This window comes from Lactuca virosa, chromosome 2 (assembly GCF_052849685.1).
Source record: "Lactuca virosa cultivar CGN04683 chromosome 2, Lactuca_virosa_CGN04683_v6, whole genome shotgun sequence".
Classification (NCBI taxonomy): domain Eukaryota; kingdom Viridiplantae; phylum Streptophyta; class Magnoliopsida; order Asterales; family Asteraceae; genus Lactuca; species Lactuca virosa.
The window spans coordinates 271,484,967-271,505,646 of NC_136427.1; the positions used below are offsets into that span (position 1 = coordinate 271,484,967).

Sequence of the window (20,680 nt, forward strand, 5' to 3'; positions counted from 1 at the left end):
GTAAGGATAATTATCCAATTAATCTAATTAAGTAACAATTATCCAAAACAAGAAACCCTAGTTATCCTCTAGCATATTTCGAAATTTACAAGGGAGGAGGCTAGGGTTTTCAAAACCCTAACCCTAATTTCGATTAGGGTTCTTTGGAGGCTAGGGTTTTCGAAAAAACCCTTTGATCCAAAACCCTAGAAATCGAAAATTTGGCCTTTAGGGTTTAATAGCTATAAACCCTAATTTGCAATTCAACAATTGTAGCAATTCAATTTAAAACAATAATGGCTCTGATACCACTGATGGGTTTTAGGTATAACAAATAAACTAGAAAACAATTCCTAAGTTCACATGCAACCTACTTTGGATCTATGTTTTAACTATTGAACATACAACTTTGAATTGCTAAACAAGAACCCTAGAGGAGAGAGGCTAATTTCGAAATTAACAAACTAGGGTTTAGGAGTTACATACCTTTCAATTGTTATAGCAAACAATTGATAATCCTCTTGATCTTGATCTTGATCTTCTTGGAAGCTTAGCACCACAAATGTAATGCCTCTAATGGAATCACACCCAAGAACTAGCAAGAAGGAAACTTGGAGGAGAGAGGATGGAGAGAGTATGCAATTTCGGCCTTAGGGTTTCTTCAAAAGAAAGAGTGACCAAAAACATGAACCAGGAGGCTCCTTATATAGTTGAGGGATTTAGGGTTTAAGGGAAACCCTAGTTATCCTTTGCTTAGGGCCTAAGCAAACCCAAGGGCCTTATCCAAGCCCCTATGGACGAAATTATTAGGGTTTCCCCTAAAGATTTCGTCCACCCTCTTCCAAGGGGGTTCTAGAGCCTTCCACTCAACTATTAGATAATTGCAAACTAGTCCCTGCACCTTATAATTAATTCTTTTAACCCCAAAATCAATTCTGATTAATTTCTGGCTAACAATTAATTAAACATAATGATTTCTAATTAATATATTAATCCATTAACATATTAATAAATCATTTATATATATATTAATTTATTAATCTTATAAATTAATATCTCTCCTTTCATAATTTCCTTGTCCAGTTGCTAGGTTGAGGGCAACCCAAAAGGACTGTGCTGCTATCAATTCAAGTACAAACCAATTATAGTTATGGGCTTAGACACCTAATCCAACAAACACAAGGTTGGTGAGAGTCATAGGTTTTCTGCTAACAACAGTAATACTTTTAAAAAGTCTAAAAAGTATTTTCTTTGTAAGTAAAACCATACTTAAAACTGTGGTTGTAAAGAGTCTTTGAAAACCAAAAGGTATCTTTGTATAACTAAATTCATACTTAAAACTGTTTTCAGAGAAACCAAATCCATGGTTTTGTAGTAAGAGAGTGATTCTAGTTAATGTTTATAGTGAGTCCTATAACCAAGCTATGTGACTGAATGTACCCACCTACAATGCTTCATTGTACGTCGTAGTAACGATAGTATATACCTATCACCCACTTTGATTGATCGGTCAAGGTTGTAGCTAGCAACCACAGGTGGGGATGTCAACCCCGTATAGATCTATACATACGTATCATGCTCCGAGGATTAACGGTTATAGTAGTGCGGGTATGCTAAGTGTTTAGACTTAGCTAATGAATAGTGTCTCACTATAAAGCCCTTAACTAAGGTATGTGAATAGTTCTCAACCCTAACTTATAAGTGGATAAGTTACTAGGCATAATAAATTGTATAAAGTTTATAAAATCCGAGTATGTTTGGTATGAACATAAAAAGTGTACTGTACTCACTTTTATAAAAAGGAATGTTTCCAAGTAGTGATCATAAGTGCATGTATACGCTCTAAGTTATAATCTTCATAACTTATGTACATATGTATTTAAACATATATTCATACATGCATGAAATAAGTTTGGTATTTGAAATACTACAAAAATGACATTGTTTTATGGCATGCTTTTCGTGACATACAATGATCATATAAAATCGTAGTTTTTGTAGTAAATAGTAGGTATTCTTTTTGACTAGTTGTAACAGTTCAAACAATATGACATATTTGTTTATCAAGTTTGAACTAGTTTATATGCACATAATATTTCTTAAATTAGATAAGATTTGTGAGTGCTTTTCACATAAAATGATAGCATTTTATGTGTGTTTTGCATAAAACAACATATGTAAGCACATGTATTCTCCCCCAAAGCATATAAAAACTTAAAAGAGAGGTCATAACACTCACCTTAATGTGTGATTGTCGGTTTATTTTGAGAAACTTAACGTGAGAAACCGCAACTTGATGCTTTTCAAATTTAAAACAAACCATCTGGACTATTTTTGTTACCTAATTAACCAAAGGGGAAGTTTTGGTATTATTTAACAAGGGCGGGCTGTTTGGTAATTTATCCAACCAAAATGGGACTGATTTGGTTCCAATAAACAACCGAAGGGGGATGTTTTGATTAAAATGTATTAAAATTTGGGAAGGGACTTATTTTGTCAACAATACCAAGGGAGGGGTCGTTTTAATTAAAAAGAATGGAGGTTTGAGGAGGTCTTCATCCTCCTCTGATTATATTCCTATGCAGGAACAAAAAAAAGGTTTATTGTCCTTGACTGATTACAAATGATGGAGAGAAAGAAATAAGGTGGTGGTGGTCAAAACTTAAAGTAGTAACAACAAGGCAGTGGTAGTGGGTGGTGGTCGAACAACAGCAATCCGGTGGTAGTGGGGGTAGCGAGGGGTTCCGGAAACCTCTTGCTACCTCCTGCTTGTGTTTTTGCCGACGAGAACGAGAGAGGGGGAAGGGTTGGAGGTGGCAGGAGGTCGGAGAGGGTATTTGGGTGGTGTTTGCTTACCAAAATAGTGGAGTAAGAGGGTGGTGGCATTGGTGGTTTATGGTGAAAGGAGTAGTGGTTTTCTAAATCTACAGAGAGAATGAGAGTAATGGAGAGGAAAATGTAAGTGTTTGCTGATTTTGTGAGGATTGAAGGAATATTTGAGCTTCTATTTATAGTGAAGAAAGCCTCTCACAAGCCATACACCACCATTCTCTTTCATCTAGTCATACACTCAAAGTGAAGCCATGCTTTGTACATTTGGAGAAGAAGTGTACATAAGAGGGTATGTGGGTTAGGCACGTGGGAAAGGAAGGAAAAGAAGAGCCAAAAATCAAAATTTTCATCTCTTGCAAGCTAATGTGGGGTCATGGACTCATGGTGAATTGGTGATGTCATGTTTTCAAAAAGTCCCAAAAACAACTCTAGTTTTGTGTGCCCAAATCCCGAAATCTAATATTTTTTCCGAAAGTGTCGTATGGTAGAGTAGATTTCAAGGATTCCAAAAAACTGAACAGATTAATTTTCCAAATTGTAGAACTCCGAGAAACCGCGTTTAAAGTTTTGCGTCAAAATGACCTGAAACGTCCGATTTTTCGACTTTTGCAAATATTTTTGCTAAAAATATTTCGAATATGAAATTGAATATTATAATATAGCCTGAGTCCAAAAATGCTCTCGGAATTCCCATATGAGATGTGCAAGTACCTTAACGGATCGATTCAGTTTTAGCAGTTTAAAGAAAATCAGTGTTTTAATGGTTTGTTTTATTATAACTGCCGTATCTTTTGCATACGAACTTTGTTTTAGACGTTCTTTATATTTTAGGAAACAGGGGAACATGTACTACAATACTAGAATGTTTGCTTTTCTCACACCTGCTTAATACATATTTTTAGTTTTTCAGACGTATTAATTAGGGTTGGAGTTTGTGTTGTTTGATTTGTTTGAGATTTTCCACAAATGAAAGTATGATACCATTTCATATCTCATAATCATTGTAATGACACTATTTATTTTACAAAAGATGCGCTAAAACTCGATAGGTCAAATTACAAAGAGGTTCATAGTGAATTGACTGTTTACAGTTGTTGACCTAAATTCTGGGATGTCACACTGGTGGCCTTTGGTGTGTGAATCAGAAGTCTTAGGCTTCTTAGCCTAACCTACTGTTGTCTACACCTAATCCGACTTGCGCTTCATCCAAAGATCCAGCTCAATCTCCCATTCTCAGGCTCTCGCAATCATATCATTATGGGTCTTGCACCCCGAATAACTCACAAATTCCCTGATTTCATCCTTTAGTATGTCATGATATATCGTATTCTTCATCTCCTCATCCGCAGCATGCTGTAGAACCAGCATGGCCTTCTTACGGAACTTAGCAGTGATCTCCGTTATAGTCTCTGTAGTCTGGTGAAGGTCCTGAAACTCCCTCACAAACTGTTGCACCTCAATTGCTGGTACAAACTCTTCGTGAAATCTGGTAACAAACTCCTCCCAAGTTATGGCCACCACCTACTTAGTCCCCAATGCACGACCAACCTCCTCCCATTAGTCTTGGGTTCGGTCTCTCAGAAGGTAGGAGAAAAATCCCACCTTTGCCCCCTCAGGGCAGAAACTTGTTCGCTGAGCATTCTCCATGTTAGCGGTCCACTCGCGGTTGGAAATGGGGTCCTTAGAATCAAAGAGATTCATAGACCACAAGCCTTGAACTCCTACAATGAGGGTGTTCGTGCTCTTAACTGACCCAAAGCGGTTTTCGCCCGAAGGGCCCCAAGTCGCTCATCCAGAAGCTCCACAATCCCCTGTTTGATGGTACCAAAAATCAGAGGGGTGGCCTCCATGATATCGCGAGTGGTCTCTGATGTGATAAACCCGCGTAACCGCTCGTCTATTGGGTTGGAACCAGCACCGGAACCATATCCAAAAGCTCCTCCTCATGTAGACACCATACTCAACTAAAATGCAAACATTTAAACGATCAACAAAATATGAGGAGACTTCTACTCTACAGGCCCTTTAGAATTTACAATACCGTCCTTGCCTCGAGTACATATCTTGTGCTTTCAGTAGTACGAGCCCAATACTACTTTCCACACTTATCTATACATTCCTCAAGAACCATCCCAAATTCTCTAAGTCAGCACAATAAATCCATACACACCATCTCTATGCTAAATAGTATACATATCCTACTATGGCATTTCCTAGGTTCTAATAGGAATTCTTAACTCAACCGCCATGCAATACTGAGAACCTCAACCAACACTGTTGGTTGCCTTATGCATGCAAGTTGTACACAAAATGGGATCACATAGATTGTCGAATAATGATTCTACCTTAAGTCCACAACCAAACAAGGAACGGGAAATAAGGCTAAGTCGACCCTCCTAGGGATATATGAACCTAATCGTATACAACTTTTAAAGCATACACTTAGCAATTAACTGAGCTAATATCAATTCCAAGGAACACACAAAATCCAATCCTCCTAGGCGATAAGGCATCACACAAATAAGGCAATTCTATCATATGATTCCTGAAGATATCCTTACCTCTACTCTAGCATGCAATTCACATATCTACCATAATAATCATAACACATGGGTATGATTATTTTGGGAACCACTTACTTGAGCTCGGCTAATTGCATGCATTGTACCCCCTTTTTACTTGGTAAAAATCTTTTAAAATTTTCATTTTCCTTTTAAAAAGATTAACTATTCCTCAATTTGAGTTCTTACACGCCCGAAAGTGTGCCTGAATCCCTCAAACCAAGGCTCTGATACCAACTTGTAACAACCCAAAAACAGTGATACTTTTTTTTTGTTTTAAAAACCATTAGTTCCATACATCATATGTCTCAAGGTCAACCACAATAAAAAAATGTCAAAAACATCAGAGTAAAAATAACCATAAGTGCGGAATCATGAAGGGGATGTTGTGCCATCACGTCGGTCCCTTCCCTTTCGTACCGTAAGTACTTGAAACCATAAACATAAACAATAATCACAAAGCTTAGTGAGTTCCCCACAGTACCACATGCCAAACATACAATTGGGCCCAACCCTGGGGTATATTCCAACCCAATATACAATCATTGGCCCAACCCCGGGGTTTCTTCCAACCCATCATATACTCATCGGCCGAGTCGTAGGGTTTATTTCAACCAGATCATACAAATATGGGCCCGCCCTAGGGTTTATTTCAACCTGATCATACAATAATGGGCCTAGCCCTTGTGTTTCTTTCAACCCGGTCATACAAACATGAAAGAGTCATAAAGACAACTTGCATCCTACATACACAATTCATTGGGCCGACATTGGTGTCTTTGACCCACAAGCATAGTGATAAGACTCGCCTCCAACTAAAGATAACTTAATCACACACTCTCGAGTTGTTGCTATCACGACTCCTCGCACTGACATAACCCAAAATCAACCCTAATTAATAACAGGGGTGATAACCCATAATCAATGGTCTAAATCATCTTCAAACTTACTGAGGGTAAACGACCATTTTTCCCCTTCCCATACATGACCCAACTATTCAAGGCCCAAAACCCTTAATGACCCAAGGCCCAAAAATGGCCCAAATAGGTTTCGGGGAGTATGCCATGCATACTTTCCATTACGCCCCGCGTACTACGAGATCTTAGAAAGGTTACTAGGCAAAAGCCCATTACGCAATGCGTACTTAGGGGTTATGCCATGTGTAATCCCTTATTGTCCAAAAACCACTTTTTAACTCTTAATGCTTATAGACTAAATGTCCAACTCACGGATCTTAATCTTGGGAAGGTCTTAAATGATAAAGTTGACAACTTTAAACTTTTGCATGGCTTAATAGAGCCCAACACCAAACCCTAAGTCCATAACACCCTTAAATAATCTCCCACTCTTGCATGAGTGAGAAATAACAAGGACTTCCTTTTTATGACTCAAAATCCTTAAAAACATTATAAGGTAGCAAACTTGAGTCCTGGAGTAGCTTTTACTCACAAGAACCAACCTATGGGACCAAAAGATATGCAAAACTAAACCCTATTCTAAATCTAAACCAAATAACCATAAAAGTATGAGCTTTATACCTCTAGAAGCTTGCAAATGGAAATAAGACTCTGGATCTATACACTCCAAGCTCACCAAACACCAATTATAAACTCCTTATTCTTCTACAATGCACCAAAATCAGTCTAGAGGTCCAAAACAAACTTTCAAGGGTTAGAGTTTCTAAATGAGGGAATGAGGGAATGAGGGAGTGGAGGCTGAAGGTAAGGAGGGTCTCAAGGCTTGAGGCTCTTTAAATATGGTCCAAACCCTAAAAATTAGTGTTTGGGACCTACATGAGTACGCCCTCCTTACCACTGGAGTATGTCATGTGTACTCAAAGGAGCCCCGTCACCCATTTAATGAGTTATGCGTGACGTACCTATGGGGTACGCCCTGCGTAAGGACCAAAATGCAACTTTTTTAAACTTTAAGCCGAAATTGAAAATTACCTGGAACATGGATGTTACATTTCCCACCAATGATCCATTTGCATGAAAAGAAATATTATAAGAAATATTATAATAAATCAACCATATGGGTGTTTTTACTGAATGGAGGAGCAGTTACTTGGAAGAGTTCCAAGCAAAATACGGTGGCTGATTCTACTTGTGAATCAGAGTACATAGCAGCAAGTGAAGCGTCGAAAGAAGCAGCTTGGTTGAGGAACTTCATCGGGGATCTCGGAGTTGTTCCAACCATCCAGGAGCCTATGGAACTGTTCTGCGATAATGAAGGAGCGGTTGCCTTGACAAAGGAACCAAGAGATCATGGTAAGACCAGACATATCGACAGAAAGTACCATTTCATCAGACATAGAGTAGAAGAAGGCCATCTTATAGTAAAGAGGGTGTCATCTGAAGATAACCCAGCAGATCCTCTCACAAAGGGTCTGAGTAGGGCTAAGCATATTCAGCATGCTCGGAGCATAGGACTGAAAGATGATATTAGTTTTAGTAGTTAGATTAGTTTTTGAAACTTGTAACAAAGTAAATGTAATTGACTTTTGGTGATTAAATAATAAAGTATTATTTATAAGTTTGGCTACTACCTTTTGTCGATTGTTTATTATTGTGTTTCATTTTTGCATGTTTTACTTCCTGAATAATGAGATTATTCAAACTCCACAGTCGCTCGTACTCTTGGAAGTAAGTAGTGAATTAAGACTGTCATGAATTGGATTGCAGATTGTCTAAGGATAGACATGGCAATAGAATTGCTGCAATGTTCATGAGTACTCAGAAATTGAGATTTGAGTATTGGATAAACCCTCGCTCAGAGTATCACTTCATGGAATTCATCACGAGTAATACTGAGACGATAATATCTTATAATCTTGAAACGAAGATATATGAGTTGTAATTTACAAAGTCGGTAATACATTGGTGATACGAAACCGCATCAGTAACTTGGTGTTATAAAACGTATTGTCATGTATAATTTGATGAGTAAAAGATACAAGCATATGAGTCAACGTTTATTCGTTCCTTTTGCCCTAACAGGAAAAGCGATATCTGTGGGCCCCTCGATGATTTGGTGTTGACTTATGTGCTGGGCCCAGCCAGGACTAAATTGATGTGTTCGATTAGAAGTCCTACATCATCACAAATCAGGAATCGGGAAACATAGATTCTGGACAAAGAGATTGATTATATTCCATGTCTTTTGTCTGGGGATATCAAGCAGAACGAAGGGTTATATGATCACTTATCTTAGGACACGTAACTGACTGGGTCAGAGTTCGGCAGCAGCTTTTTGGAAGCTACAATTTGCTGGTCAAATTTAGAAGGCATACTAGCAATTATAGTTACAGACTTATCCAAGTGGGAGACTGTTGGATTAGGTGTCTAAGCCCATAACTATAATTGGTTTGTACTTGAATTGATAGCAGCACAGTCCTTTTGGGTTGCCCTCAACCTAGCAACTGGACAAGGAAATTATGAAAGGAGAGATATTAATTTATAAGATTAATAAATTAATATATATATAAATGATTTATTAATATGTTAATGGATTAATATATTAATTAGAAATCATTATGTTTAATTAATTGTTAGCCAGAAATTAATCAGAATTGATTTTGGGGTTAAAAGAATTAATTATAAGGTGCAGGGACTAGTTTGCAATTATCTAATAGTTGAGTGGAAGGCTCTAGAACCCCCTTGGAAGAGGGTGGACGAAATCTTTAGGGGAAACCCTAATAATTTCGTCCATAGGGGCTTGGATAAGGCCCTTGGGTTTGCTTAGGCCCTAAGCAAAGGATAACTAGGGTTTCCCTTAAACCCTAAATCCCTCAGCTATATAAGGAGCCTCCTGGTTCATGTTTTTGGTGACTCTTTCTTTTGAAGAAACCCTAAGGCCGAGATTTTGCATACTCCCTCTCCTCTCTCTTCTTCTACTTTCCTTCTTGCTAGTTTGGGTGTGATTCCATTAGAGGCATTACACTTGTGGTGCTAAAGCTTCCAAGAAGATCAAGATCAAGATCAAGATCAAGGGATTATCAATTGTTTGCTATAACAATTGAAAGGTATGTAAACCCTAAACCCTAGTTTGTTAATTTCGAAATTAGCCTCTCTCCTCTAGGGTTCTTGTTTTGCAATTCAAAGTTGTATGTTCAATAGTTAAAACATAGATCCAAAGTAGGTTGCATGTGAACTTAGGAATTGTTTCTAGTTTATTTGTTGTACCTAAAACCCATCAGTGGTATCAGAGCCATTATTGTTTTAAATTGAATTGCTACAATTGTTGAATTGCAAATTAGGGTTTATAGCTATTAAACCCTAAAGGCCAAATTTTCGATTTCTAGGGTTTTGGATCAAAGGGTTTTTTCGAAAACCCTAGCCTCCAAAGAACCCTAATCGAAATTAGGGTTAGGGTTTTGAAAACCCTAGCCTCCTCCCTTGTAAATTTCGAAATATGCTAGAGGATAACTAGGGTTTCTTGTTTTGGATAATTGTTACTTAATTAGATTAATTGAATAATTATCCTTACCCTAATTTTCGAAATTTAGAGGGATAAGGATTAGGATTAAATTAATGGATTAATTTAATTAGATAATCCTTACAAGATTTAATAATTTGATTAATAGTTAATTAAAAGATAAATATTAAATCTAGTTAATTGGTTTATTTAAATTTAAATTTAATAGCTTAAATTTCGAAATTTATAAACCCTTGAAGTTTTAAAATGTTTTAAAACACACCTTATATATATATATTATAATTAAAAGTTTAATATTATATATGTATAAGAATATGGTCAGTCAAATCGCTAGTATGCCTCATTCACGAAGCTAATCTATAAGGGGGGTATAAGGAAACTGCCTATAAAATGGTAGTTGAATGGGTGTCCACTCTCACCCACCGCTTCCTTGATTAGTGGAGGGTCGTTAGCAGAACGGATTTGATAGGACAACTACTTCTCATTAAAAGTATAATGATATTAAAGAAAGTACTAGAACATTATTTTCAAAATCCCAACTCTAGTTACTTTAGGAAAAATGTGAAAAGTATGCTAATCCATGAAATTGCACATTATGCTTTATTGGTCGTTAGTGGAGCGTGTGTGGTTAACCAGCACACTAAAAGGCACTAATAAAGAGTAGTAATGGGTATCTCATAATTGTCATTTTGATGGAGCGTGTGTGGTTTACCAGCACATCAATAGTTAATGATAAAGACAATGAGGTTACCAAGCACATTTGCATGGTTATTCACATCTAGCAGCTCCTGCAACTGCGTAGACTCCTGCAACTGCGTAGACAACTGCATGGTTATTCACATTTGCATGGTTATTCACATCTAGCAGCTCCTGCAACTGGTTATTCACATTTGCATGGTTATTCACATCTAGCAGCTCCTGCACAAGGCGAACTGCTCGGCCTGATAAATCCCTTGTCTAGCAGCTCCTGCAACTGCGTAGACAACTCCTGCATCTCGGGATGAGCCAACCGATATGGTGCCTTGGCTATCGGAGTCGCACCAGGGACTAAGTCGATCCTGAACTCCACCTATCGCTCCGGAGGTATCCCAGGAAGCTCCTCTGGGAACACATCCGCGTATTCTCGCACCACCGGAACCTCGCTCACTGTCGCCTTACCCGCCTCCCGGGTATCCATAACATACAAGACATACCCGGCGCAGCCCTGCTGTAGGTAGCGCCTAGCCCTTGCTGCTGAACACACTGTGGGTCCACGTTGTGGCCTCTCGCCATGGATCACTAACTCTCCCCCACCTGGGGTCCTGACTCGCACTAGCTGTTGTGCGCAACCAGTCCATGCCTATAATCACCTTGTTCCCATGCAACGGAATGGGAACCAAGTCTACCAGGTAGCGCTCCTCAAATAACCTCAGTACGCAATCTCTGAAAACTGCTGATGCTCGCACCGATCGGTCATCGACAATCTCTACCTCTAAAGGGCAATCCAACATGCCCGAAGACTCAGGAAACCTCTTGCTAAGTGCAAGGGAAACAAAAGATCGAGTGGCACCTGAGTCAAACAACACCTTTACTGGGATACCGTTCACATGGAACGATCCTAAACGTATACGCAGAGCACATATCAATATCATAAGCATCAACTAAATAAATCAGAGGGAAAGAATCATACCCGTCACCACATCGGGTGCGGCGCGTGCCTCCTCGGTCGTCAACTGGAAGGCCCGGCTCCTCACCACTGGAGCCTCTGACTTGCCCTGCCGGCCATCAGTGATCCGCAGGGTCGCTGGGGCTGGCGCCTTCACTGGCGCTGTTGCTATCAACTGGGGGCAATTGGCCTTCTTATGGCCCCTCTGGTTGCAGTGGAAACACACAACTCGGACGTCTGAATAATGGGTGCAGGGGCGGTACAATCCTTGCTGAAATGCCCCGTCTTGCCGCACTTGTAGCAGCCCGACGATCCCAACCTACATGCCCCCTCGTGTGGCCTGCCGCATTTCCTGCAACGACCCTGTCCTAACTGGCCTTTCGGCCTACCATTTGATCCCTTGGGCTTCTTCTTCGAAGCCCCAGTCACCTGCCCCTCCTCTACCTTCCTCTTCCGGATGTGCTCCAGATCAATCTCCCTCTCCCTTGCCCTGGCAATCATGGAATCCAGGGTAGGGCAAGCTGAAAAACTAACATGCTCCCGAATGTCGGCTCGCAACATGTCATGGTAGCGGGTCTTCCTCATGTCCTCATCTCCCGCATACTGGGGCACCAGTAACGCCCTCTCCCGGAACGTGGCGGTGATCTCCGCCACAGTCTCCGTAGTCTGTCTCATGTCTAAGAACTCCATAGCCAACTGTTGGAGCTCCACTCAGGTGCAAACTCCGCCCTGAACCGGGTCACAAAGTCCGGCCACATCATAGCCTCAACAGCCGAGGCTCCCAGAGAGTCACCAACCGACTCCCACCAATCTCTGGCCCTGTCTCTCAAGCACCCTGCTGCATATCTCACCTTCGACCCCTCGGGGCAGAAGTTGGTCAACTATGCAGACTCTATGTCCGCAATCCATCGCCTGGCTGCAATGGGGTCCTTCGCCCCATGGAAATCTGGCGCACCCCTGCCCCTGAAGTCCTTAAAGGACAGTGTGCGTGATCCCGACTGGCTGGTCACCATGTCGCTCCTGAACGCCCGGAGGCGATCCTCCATCAGCTCGACAATCCCTTCCTTGATCGACCCAAAGATGACCGGGGTCGCATCAAGGATGCCTCTAATGATCTCGGATGCGATGAACTCGCGTAGCCTCTTATCCACCGGTTCGGAACTTAAACCCGAACCCGATCCCTCTCCTGAGCTGCCAACTGCTGGCCTCGGACGTAGTACCACCATTCGGCAATACATAATGACAACCGTCAGTGATACTGATACATCTAGAGGGATCACATCTATCACAAGTTCCCTGGTCTTGCCTCAACCTTCCTTGATTCAAGTACGAATCCTCTGTTTTCAATAGTACGGGCTCATACTACCTTCCACATCTATCCGTACTTTCCTCAAGAATTGCCTTGACTCCACCAAGTCCCTTCTACAGCTACTGATCTCTACTACTCTCTTCCTTGGCTTGCCCTAGGGTAATCACCAACCCACTCTCCGCCATCAGCTGCGCAAGAAGTCCCTACTTTCTTCCCCTAACTAGCTCGCAAATACTATTACATATCACTCAGACTAGATAATTCTTCGAATGAGAGATCTTACCCTACAACGGTTGGACTCGGACAAGAGCTGCGAAATAAAGCTAGACCTAACCTTCTGAAATTATTTAGTCCTTGCAATATGTAACTTAACATATTTGTTTACTAGCTAGTGAAATACAACTAGAACTCCTAAAAGCACAAAGCAAGCAGCATTCAGACATCGAGTGCACATAAGCAAGCATATACTACTCAGGCTATCCTCCTGACTAATCTATACTAGCATGCAGTTCTCATAAAGCTGAAACACATATAGCAGGCACATAAGGCATCCTCCTAGATCCTTAGCCCTAATCTAGCATGTTGTTCTACTAAAACTGATAATCATAACATAAACTTGTATGGGTAATTTGGGGAAAACTTACTTGAGCTCGGCCGGTCGCGCACATCACACACCTTGTTCTTTCTCAAAACTCTTTAACTTAGATTTTAGAACCATTTTCTTGGTAAAAATCTTTTAATCCCTCGGTTTGAGTCCAGACACTCCCGAGGGTGTGTCCGAATCCCTCAAACCAGGGCTATGATACCAACTTGTAACATCCTATTTTTTGAGTCCAAAAATTTTGATTTTGATATAACGACTTAGAAAAACATTCATAAGAAAATATCATGAAGTCATATCATTTCGTAAAATCCATAATCTCATGTCTGAAAATCATATCGTAAAAGTAGTAACAATGTCAGAGTACAATCCCAAGAAATCTCATAATGCGGAATCCAACGTGTGTATGATGTGCAGCTACCGCGTCGACTCCTTCCCCTTCTCTAAAGAGGTACCAGAAACAAAACTGAAAACTGTAAGCACGAAGCTTAGTGAGTTCCCCCAATCGTACCACATACCATACAATCATATAGCATACATACTGCCGGGCAATTCTGGGGTGCCCGACCTACCCGGTACGGCCATTCTGGGGTGCCGAACTACCCGTGTCAAGCCATTCTGGGGTGCTGACCTACCCGTCGGTCCTAACAACCGACCCTCGGGGACTATTCCACCCCCTACTGCTACTATCACATATATCATAACATAAACATACTATCAGACATATATGGGGTGTCTGAACTACCCTTCGGTCCTAACAACCGAACTTGGGGACTATTCCCCTCCTACTACCACTATCACATATAACATATCATGCCGACATATAAACATATCATCACATACTGTCAGACATATCTGGGGTGCCTGACCTACCCTTCGGTCCTAACAACCGAACTCTACTACTATCACATATAACATATCATGCCAGCATACAACATATCAGGTAGTAGCAAACCTAGATGATATCACCAAGACGATCATCTAACATACAACTCCTACTGGTGGGCCGACATTGTGGCCGTAGACCCACCGCTACTGGAAGGTAACTCACCTCGTACGAGTAGCTGCTGAAAATCTGTGCGGGAAATCTCTGTCTGCTGCTGCTCCGGAAATCCTCCGGCTATAATCCCCACAAAACACTCAGTCAGAATCTGATATCTACTCTTAGGGTAAAATGACTATTTTACCCCTGACCAAGTCCAAGTCAAAGTCACAGTCAAAGTCAACTTCCGGTTGACCTGACTCGCCGAGTTGGGCCGCCAACTCGTCGAGTCCCTAACCTTTTAACTGTCCTCATCCACGTCTCTACTCGTCGAGTTTAGAAATGACTCGACAAGTTCTCCTTCTATACGAGCATCGAATGAACCTTCATCCGACTCGTCGAGTTGTATGAACAACTCGTCGAGTTCATCCTCATCCTAAGAACCAGTCCTGTCCTCGACTCGCCGAGTTGTATGAACAACTCGTCGAGTTCATCTTCAAGAGTTGGGAGATTGCCTTGGACTCGCCGAGTCTGTTCATGCACTCGCCGAGTCCTATGAACTCCAGGACTATGGCTTAGCCCAATACGTTGGGTCACTCCCCTGGACCCTCTAAAACCTTTCCAGCACTCCACTGGGTCTCTTTGACCCATAACAGAAAAGGGGAGTCTAACCTCGGACTCGCCGAGTCCCAAGAACGACTCGCCGAGTAGATACTGTCCAAGTCTATTTCTTCGATTTCTGGCGTACAACTCTTGTCCAAATGATAGATCTAGGTCCCTAAACTCGATCTAGCACGTAAAGTTACGAACTTTACGTGCATGCATGGGACTTTGAGCCTAAAAGGCTCTAAAAGAGACTCTTAAGTTGCATGGGGGCTTCCATGGGTGCAAAAGCAGCCCTTTTCTGCCTTGTAACTCCTTCATGGACCTAGATCTGAAGCCTCAACCCCCAACCATGCTTGCAATCATGGTTGGTCACCAAGAATGGCTTATAAAAGCCCTAAATCTCCCCAAAAAGGGATCTAGCAAATGAACAAGCAAGGTACCGACTTTATACCTTCTGGGAACTGCAAATGATGCACAAACTTGAACTCCCTTGGTCTTCTCTTGATCCCTCTAGGCCCTTCCTTCTTCCTTGTGATCAAAATCACCAAAAATCACCTCAAATGCCTTTAGATCTTCACACACACACAGTTAGGGTTTGCTATTGGGGGGGGGGGGGGGGGTTCTGGAAGCAATAGGGACGAAGGGTGGCTGAATGAGATGCTTAAATAGGGTGCAAACCCTTAGATTAGGGTTTGTCCAGTCAGATTCTACTCGTCGAGTCTGGAGGCCGACTCGACGAGTCCGTCATTTAAATCCCGTATCCAATCCGCTTCTACTCGACGAGTTGGGCCTTCAACTCGCCGAGTCCCAGGCCAAAAATGCACAATACTTAAATAAAATACATACCAGGAACCAGGTGCTACACTTACACTCCTTTTCCCATATGTTATGTACATAATTTACTACTAAACTCTTTAAGTTCAAAAAGATGTACATTACATTATAAATCATATCTTATGATATAATCTTTGATACTAACATTGAACATTATCACTTCCATAAAATAGTAATTTTCAATTAAATACAAGAGTTATAATGAATACTACACAAACAAAACATTCCAACAAAAATTATGATTTTATGTGTAAGAAGTAAAAGCTGATCTCACAATTAATGTCTTAATCAACATAAAGTTATAATGAATACTACACAAACAAAACATTCCAATAAAAATTCTGGAGACCGGTTTCATTTGGTAGGATCTTATGATCCTTATTTATTTGGTCTTACGATCATGATCTTGTAAAATGTAAAACAATCTTCGGTAAGATCTCGATTTTGACAATCTTGTTCCAACCTCAAACAGTTTGTTGAACCCGAAAGAGACACCCTTTCCGATACCAGGAAGATGGGAGTGGTGTATCTGCTGGTTCCGGAGTGCCACCTTAGCCAACCCACTTCCCTCCTCCCGCTCGACTCCCTTCACCCTTACCTCGATACATATCCAAATAGGAAAATGTCAATAACCTGAAATATAACTAAATATTTTATATTCTAGTATTTTCGGATGTTTAATATATCAGAGATTATCAATACAAATATTCTCTCGATTCATGAGTACGTGAAGGTATGGCGTTCAGACTTTTTATAATTATTTCTTATACCATCCTCATGGACTTGTATATTGTTGTTTTGTAATTTCCACATGTCGCAATTTACGACTTAAATGAAATATTGTTGATTTTTAATAAGAAACTTAATGCTTGGCATCAAAGAAATCAAGAGGCAAATTTAAATATTTAATCTCAATTACCTTTTTCTATAAAGAATTCAAACAAGTGTATTTCATAATATTCGCAGTGAAAGGGGCATAATGTATTTACAAATACAGCCCTCATATTCCCCCGGTGGAAAAAAGACAGCATATGAAAATTACAGCTCTATAACGACGTCGTTCACTGTGAAATCGACGTTCTTGACTTTGAAGACGACGATGATGACGCTGATGACGACACAGACGAGGACCCGAAAAACAGATCAGAAAGCGCATTCCCTATGTCCTCCGGCGCGTACTTGACAGCAGCAGCAAACCTTCTATCTTTTTCCATCTCGACTCTCTGCGCATTGTAGAATTCTCTGTACGCCGGCAACAACTTTCTGGCGACTGAAACTTTGATCTCATCACGAAGCTTGCCGTCTGGTATGACGATGGCCAACTGCTTATGGTGAGCCTCTCCGAACACCGCGTTGATCTTCCTGAAACCATCTCTTGCTTCCTCCCGCGTCATTGCTGAAGCGTTTTTAGGAATGGCATCGAAGACGTGGCTCCATGCTAGCCGTTCGTAATTGGCGGCGAACTTTTTGACTTCGGATTCGCGTTTGGTGATCCATTCGTCGCCGAGGAGGTACCGGAGATTTGATGATCGGACTTTGGAGAGTATGTGTTGGAGGTTGTTGGCGAGGAATATATACGCCTGAGAGACGTCTTTGTAGTGCTTCGCTTTGCCGTCGAGTTTGCAAACTAGGATGAAGATGAGCCAAGCTAACCGGGCGGATACCGACGGCGAGGGAGAACTGTCGGAATATGATTCGTCGAAGAAGGTTTGTGGCATTAGAGATTTCTCAGTTTGTGGACTGTCCATTAGTATATCAGATAAAACACTGTAATCACCGAGGAGGGAGAGGTAGTTCATCGTCTCCATGGTAAATCTGTGAACTCCGGCTCCGGCTACGGTAGTTTTCAAGGATTCTTTGTTAAGTAACGTTTCGAATTCTGTTAGATCTAAACGCACTGATTCAGCAAGTTTTATGAGTGAATTGAGAGCTTGATTGACTACGGAAGACGCCGACGGGAACGAGAAAACTGACACAATCTCCGGCCACCGACTAGCTATTGCGGTGTACATATCGAGAGTCCGGAAGATCCTTTCCGGTGATTTCTTGCTATTTTTTGCTACATTTTCTGGAAATCCAAACAGAATCAGAGCGCCTTCTTTTGTAATTTCGGTATAACTTGCTTCTCGGATGGAATCAGACGATGCGAAAACGTGATCACACAGAATTCTTTCTCCGTTGAATAATGTTTTAATAGCAATCTTTACAGCAGCCAACCAGTTTTTAATTTTGAGATCCAAAACCTCCCAATCCATCTTATGAACATGAGCAGCTTTCAGCTTCTCGACGCCAAGCTTGTATATGCCTTCATCAACTATCGATTTACGTATAACTTTGTAAATGTTGACGCACTCCTTACCATAACCAGATGAAATCATGCACTCAGCTATCAACTTGAGATCCGCCATGGCTCCTTCCGCAGTATCTTCGACTTCACTGATCAATTCTCCTGCAACTCGTATCTCATCATCAGATTCATCAGCAAAATCCGATAAACTTGATCGCGTCGATGTTCGAGATGATCGAGTTGAAACTGATTCTGGATCTAAGTGCGCTCGATTCAAGGACAAAATCTGATAAAACTCTTTCTCCAACCGCTTCATAGCGATCTGCATCAGGTGCTGAGCCCTAATAAGCAATTCAGAAGTGGAGTTTTCAGTAACCAATGAATGCATCGCTTTATGGAGCTTGTTGACATGCTTGATAAATTCCAAAGCTTCTCGGCGGTTGTCGTAGAAGAGCGACGTGACCTTGGCATAAGTGGAGGTTTCCGGATCCCATTTGACGATGACAGGCTCGGCGATCTCCAATGTCTGGAGCATTACGGAGTCGGGAAAACTCATGGTCGGAGTTGGTAAGGCAAAACGTGAAGGTGAAGGATAATGAGCGATAAAAGAAGATGAAGATCGTTTAGGAGAGAAACCAAATTTCTTCATGCTTATGATGATTTTTGTTTCGATTGATTTTTTTTATTATGAGGAAGAAGTGTGCGATGGAAAGTGTGGTTGTTCGACAGTTTGAGAGAACTGAAAAAATTGGAAGAATGACTCTGAAGATAATAATCGGGAAGATGGGAGAGGGGTATATATAGACACAAAAGGCTGCAATTGGAAGACAAAATCTGTGTTATAACTATTGGATTTTGACTTTTATCTTTGTGTGGGAAACTCGAATCTTCCTTTCTGACATATTCACTTTATAATGAATTTGAAAATTATTTATTCCTACTATTTTTGAAAATGCAAACCTATAGAAAGTATTATTTTCACTTTAAAATAATACAAAAATACATACAATAAATGTAATGTAGTAGCCTATATTTTACTATGTTTGACTTTTTATTACTACACGTACAATAGGTGTTTTTTATTAGTTAGGGTATCTGTGTTTCGATTGTTTTTTTGAAAAAACTATGGTAATATCTTAATGAACAAATATGTATGTTTCATATAACACACGTTTTAAAATCTATTTTAAAAAGTAACTCATCCGTACCTAACAAAAAAAATTTCATACACAACAATTTGTGCATTAAAATATTATATTGTACAACTCTATAAAATATAAATTGTTGTGTGGAAAAAAATTAATATGTCCGAATTATTTTTCATTTTAAAAAGTTATTAATTTTTTGATTTTCTTCTTGTTATATGATACGCTATAGGCATTCCGTTAATAATGAATTACTTTAATAAAAGTATCCCGAGTCAAATGTTTAAGCGAAAGGGACATCTGAATTAAATGCGTCAGATGTGACGTGTCGTTTATATTGCATTACGCGGGTGTCAAACATGGCAGAGGTAAAAATTGCTTACGTGGACAGCAGACACCATCTACTAGTTGTGTTCTGTGTCCTTTTCCAGGAAAATGGAGTCTTGTTTTGGCCAATGACCATCCAATTTCCCTACAATGCCCTCCTGTTTCCCCTCGTTAAAGTTTCTCCAGGAAAAGATCTATTCTTTCTCATTTTTATATTTTTATAAAAATATAAAGGTTATGTTTCCATAACTATTTTTGAGAAAATTATTTAAAATATGTTTCAATAAGTTTATGAAGTTTTCTAAAAAATTTCAACATATACTTTTTTTAAAAAGTAATCATAAATTTATAAATGAAAGGCCATGGATGATCGCGCATCCTTTGTTGACGTCAAAGGAACATAACAAACAAAAAATATAGTAACAGTTTTATGCCTTGTAAACTTAATTGATATAAAATCCAATAATCGTGGAAAAAAAATATGATAAGGAACCATCGATTTACAATTTTACATGTATAATTGCATGTAGTACAACTAGTCAAAGTATATTGTCAAAGGGACAATGTTTAACCATGTTGTCAAGGGACAATGTATCTATGTGCTATCTTTATTTTTTATTTTGATTAATAATATTTTCCTTATTTATTTGAATTTATATTTTCCGAAAATATGTAAAACCACTTTTTTTTAATTATTGTAAAAAAAAAAAGACAAAACTGCAAGATTGGTCCCTATGGTATTAAAAAAACTTTGGATATGGTCTAAAAACTTTCTCACTTGTATAGAAGGTCCAAAATCAATATTTTTCTGTGTTTTTTGTCCAAAAAACTTGAAAAGACGGTTACGCCTTTATACTTTCTTTTTTGTATTTTTTATAATTTTTCAAATACTAATTTAATTTAAAAAGAAAAAGAAAAGAAAATAATTATCCGCCAACCCCACCTCTCTCTCTCTCTCTCTCTCTCTCTCTCTCTCTCTCTCTCTCTCTCTCTCAGTACATAAAACACACAGACACACACACCAAAATTATAAGGCTCCATTGAAGCTCTGTATTTCATTTTCCCAAACTGTGATTTTAGAAGTTTTCTAGTCACGTGTAATATCTAAGATTTTGTTTCTTCAAGCTATGTATTT

The 20,680-nt window shown here is 39.9% G+C and overlaps 1 pseudogene; it reads right to left on the bottom strand.

The window, feature by feature from the left end:
• Positions 1 to 16,682: 16,682 nt before the first annotated feature.
• Positions 16,683 to 18,853, bottom strand: LOC145161077 (exocyst complex component EXO70H1 pseudogene; annotated as a pseudogene).
• Positions 18,854 to 20,680: the final 1,827 nt, after the last annotated feature.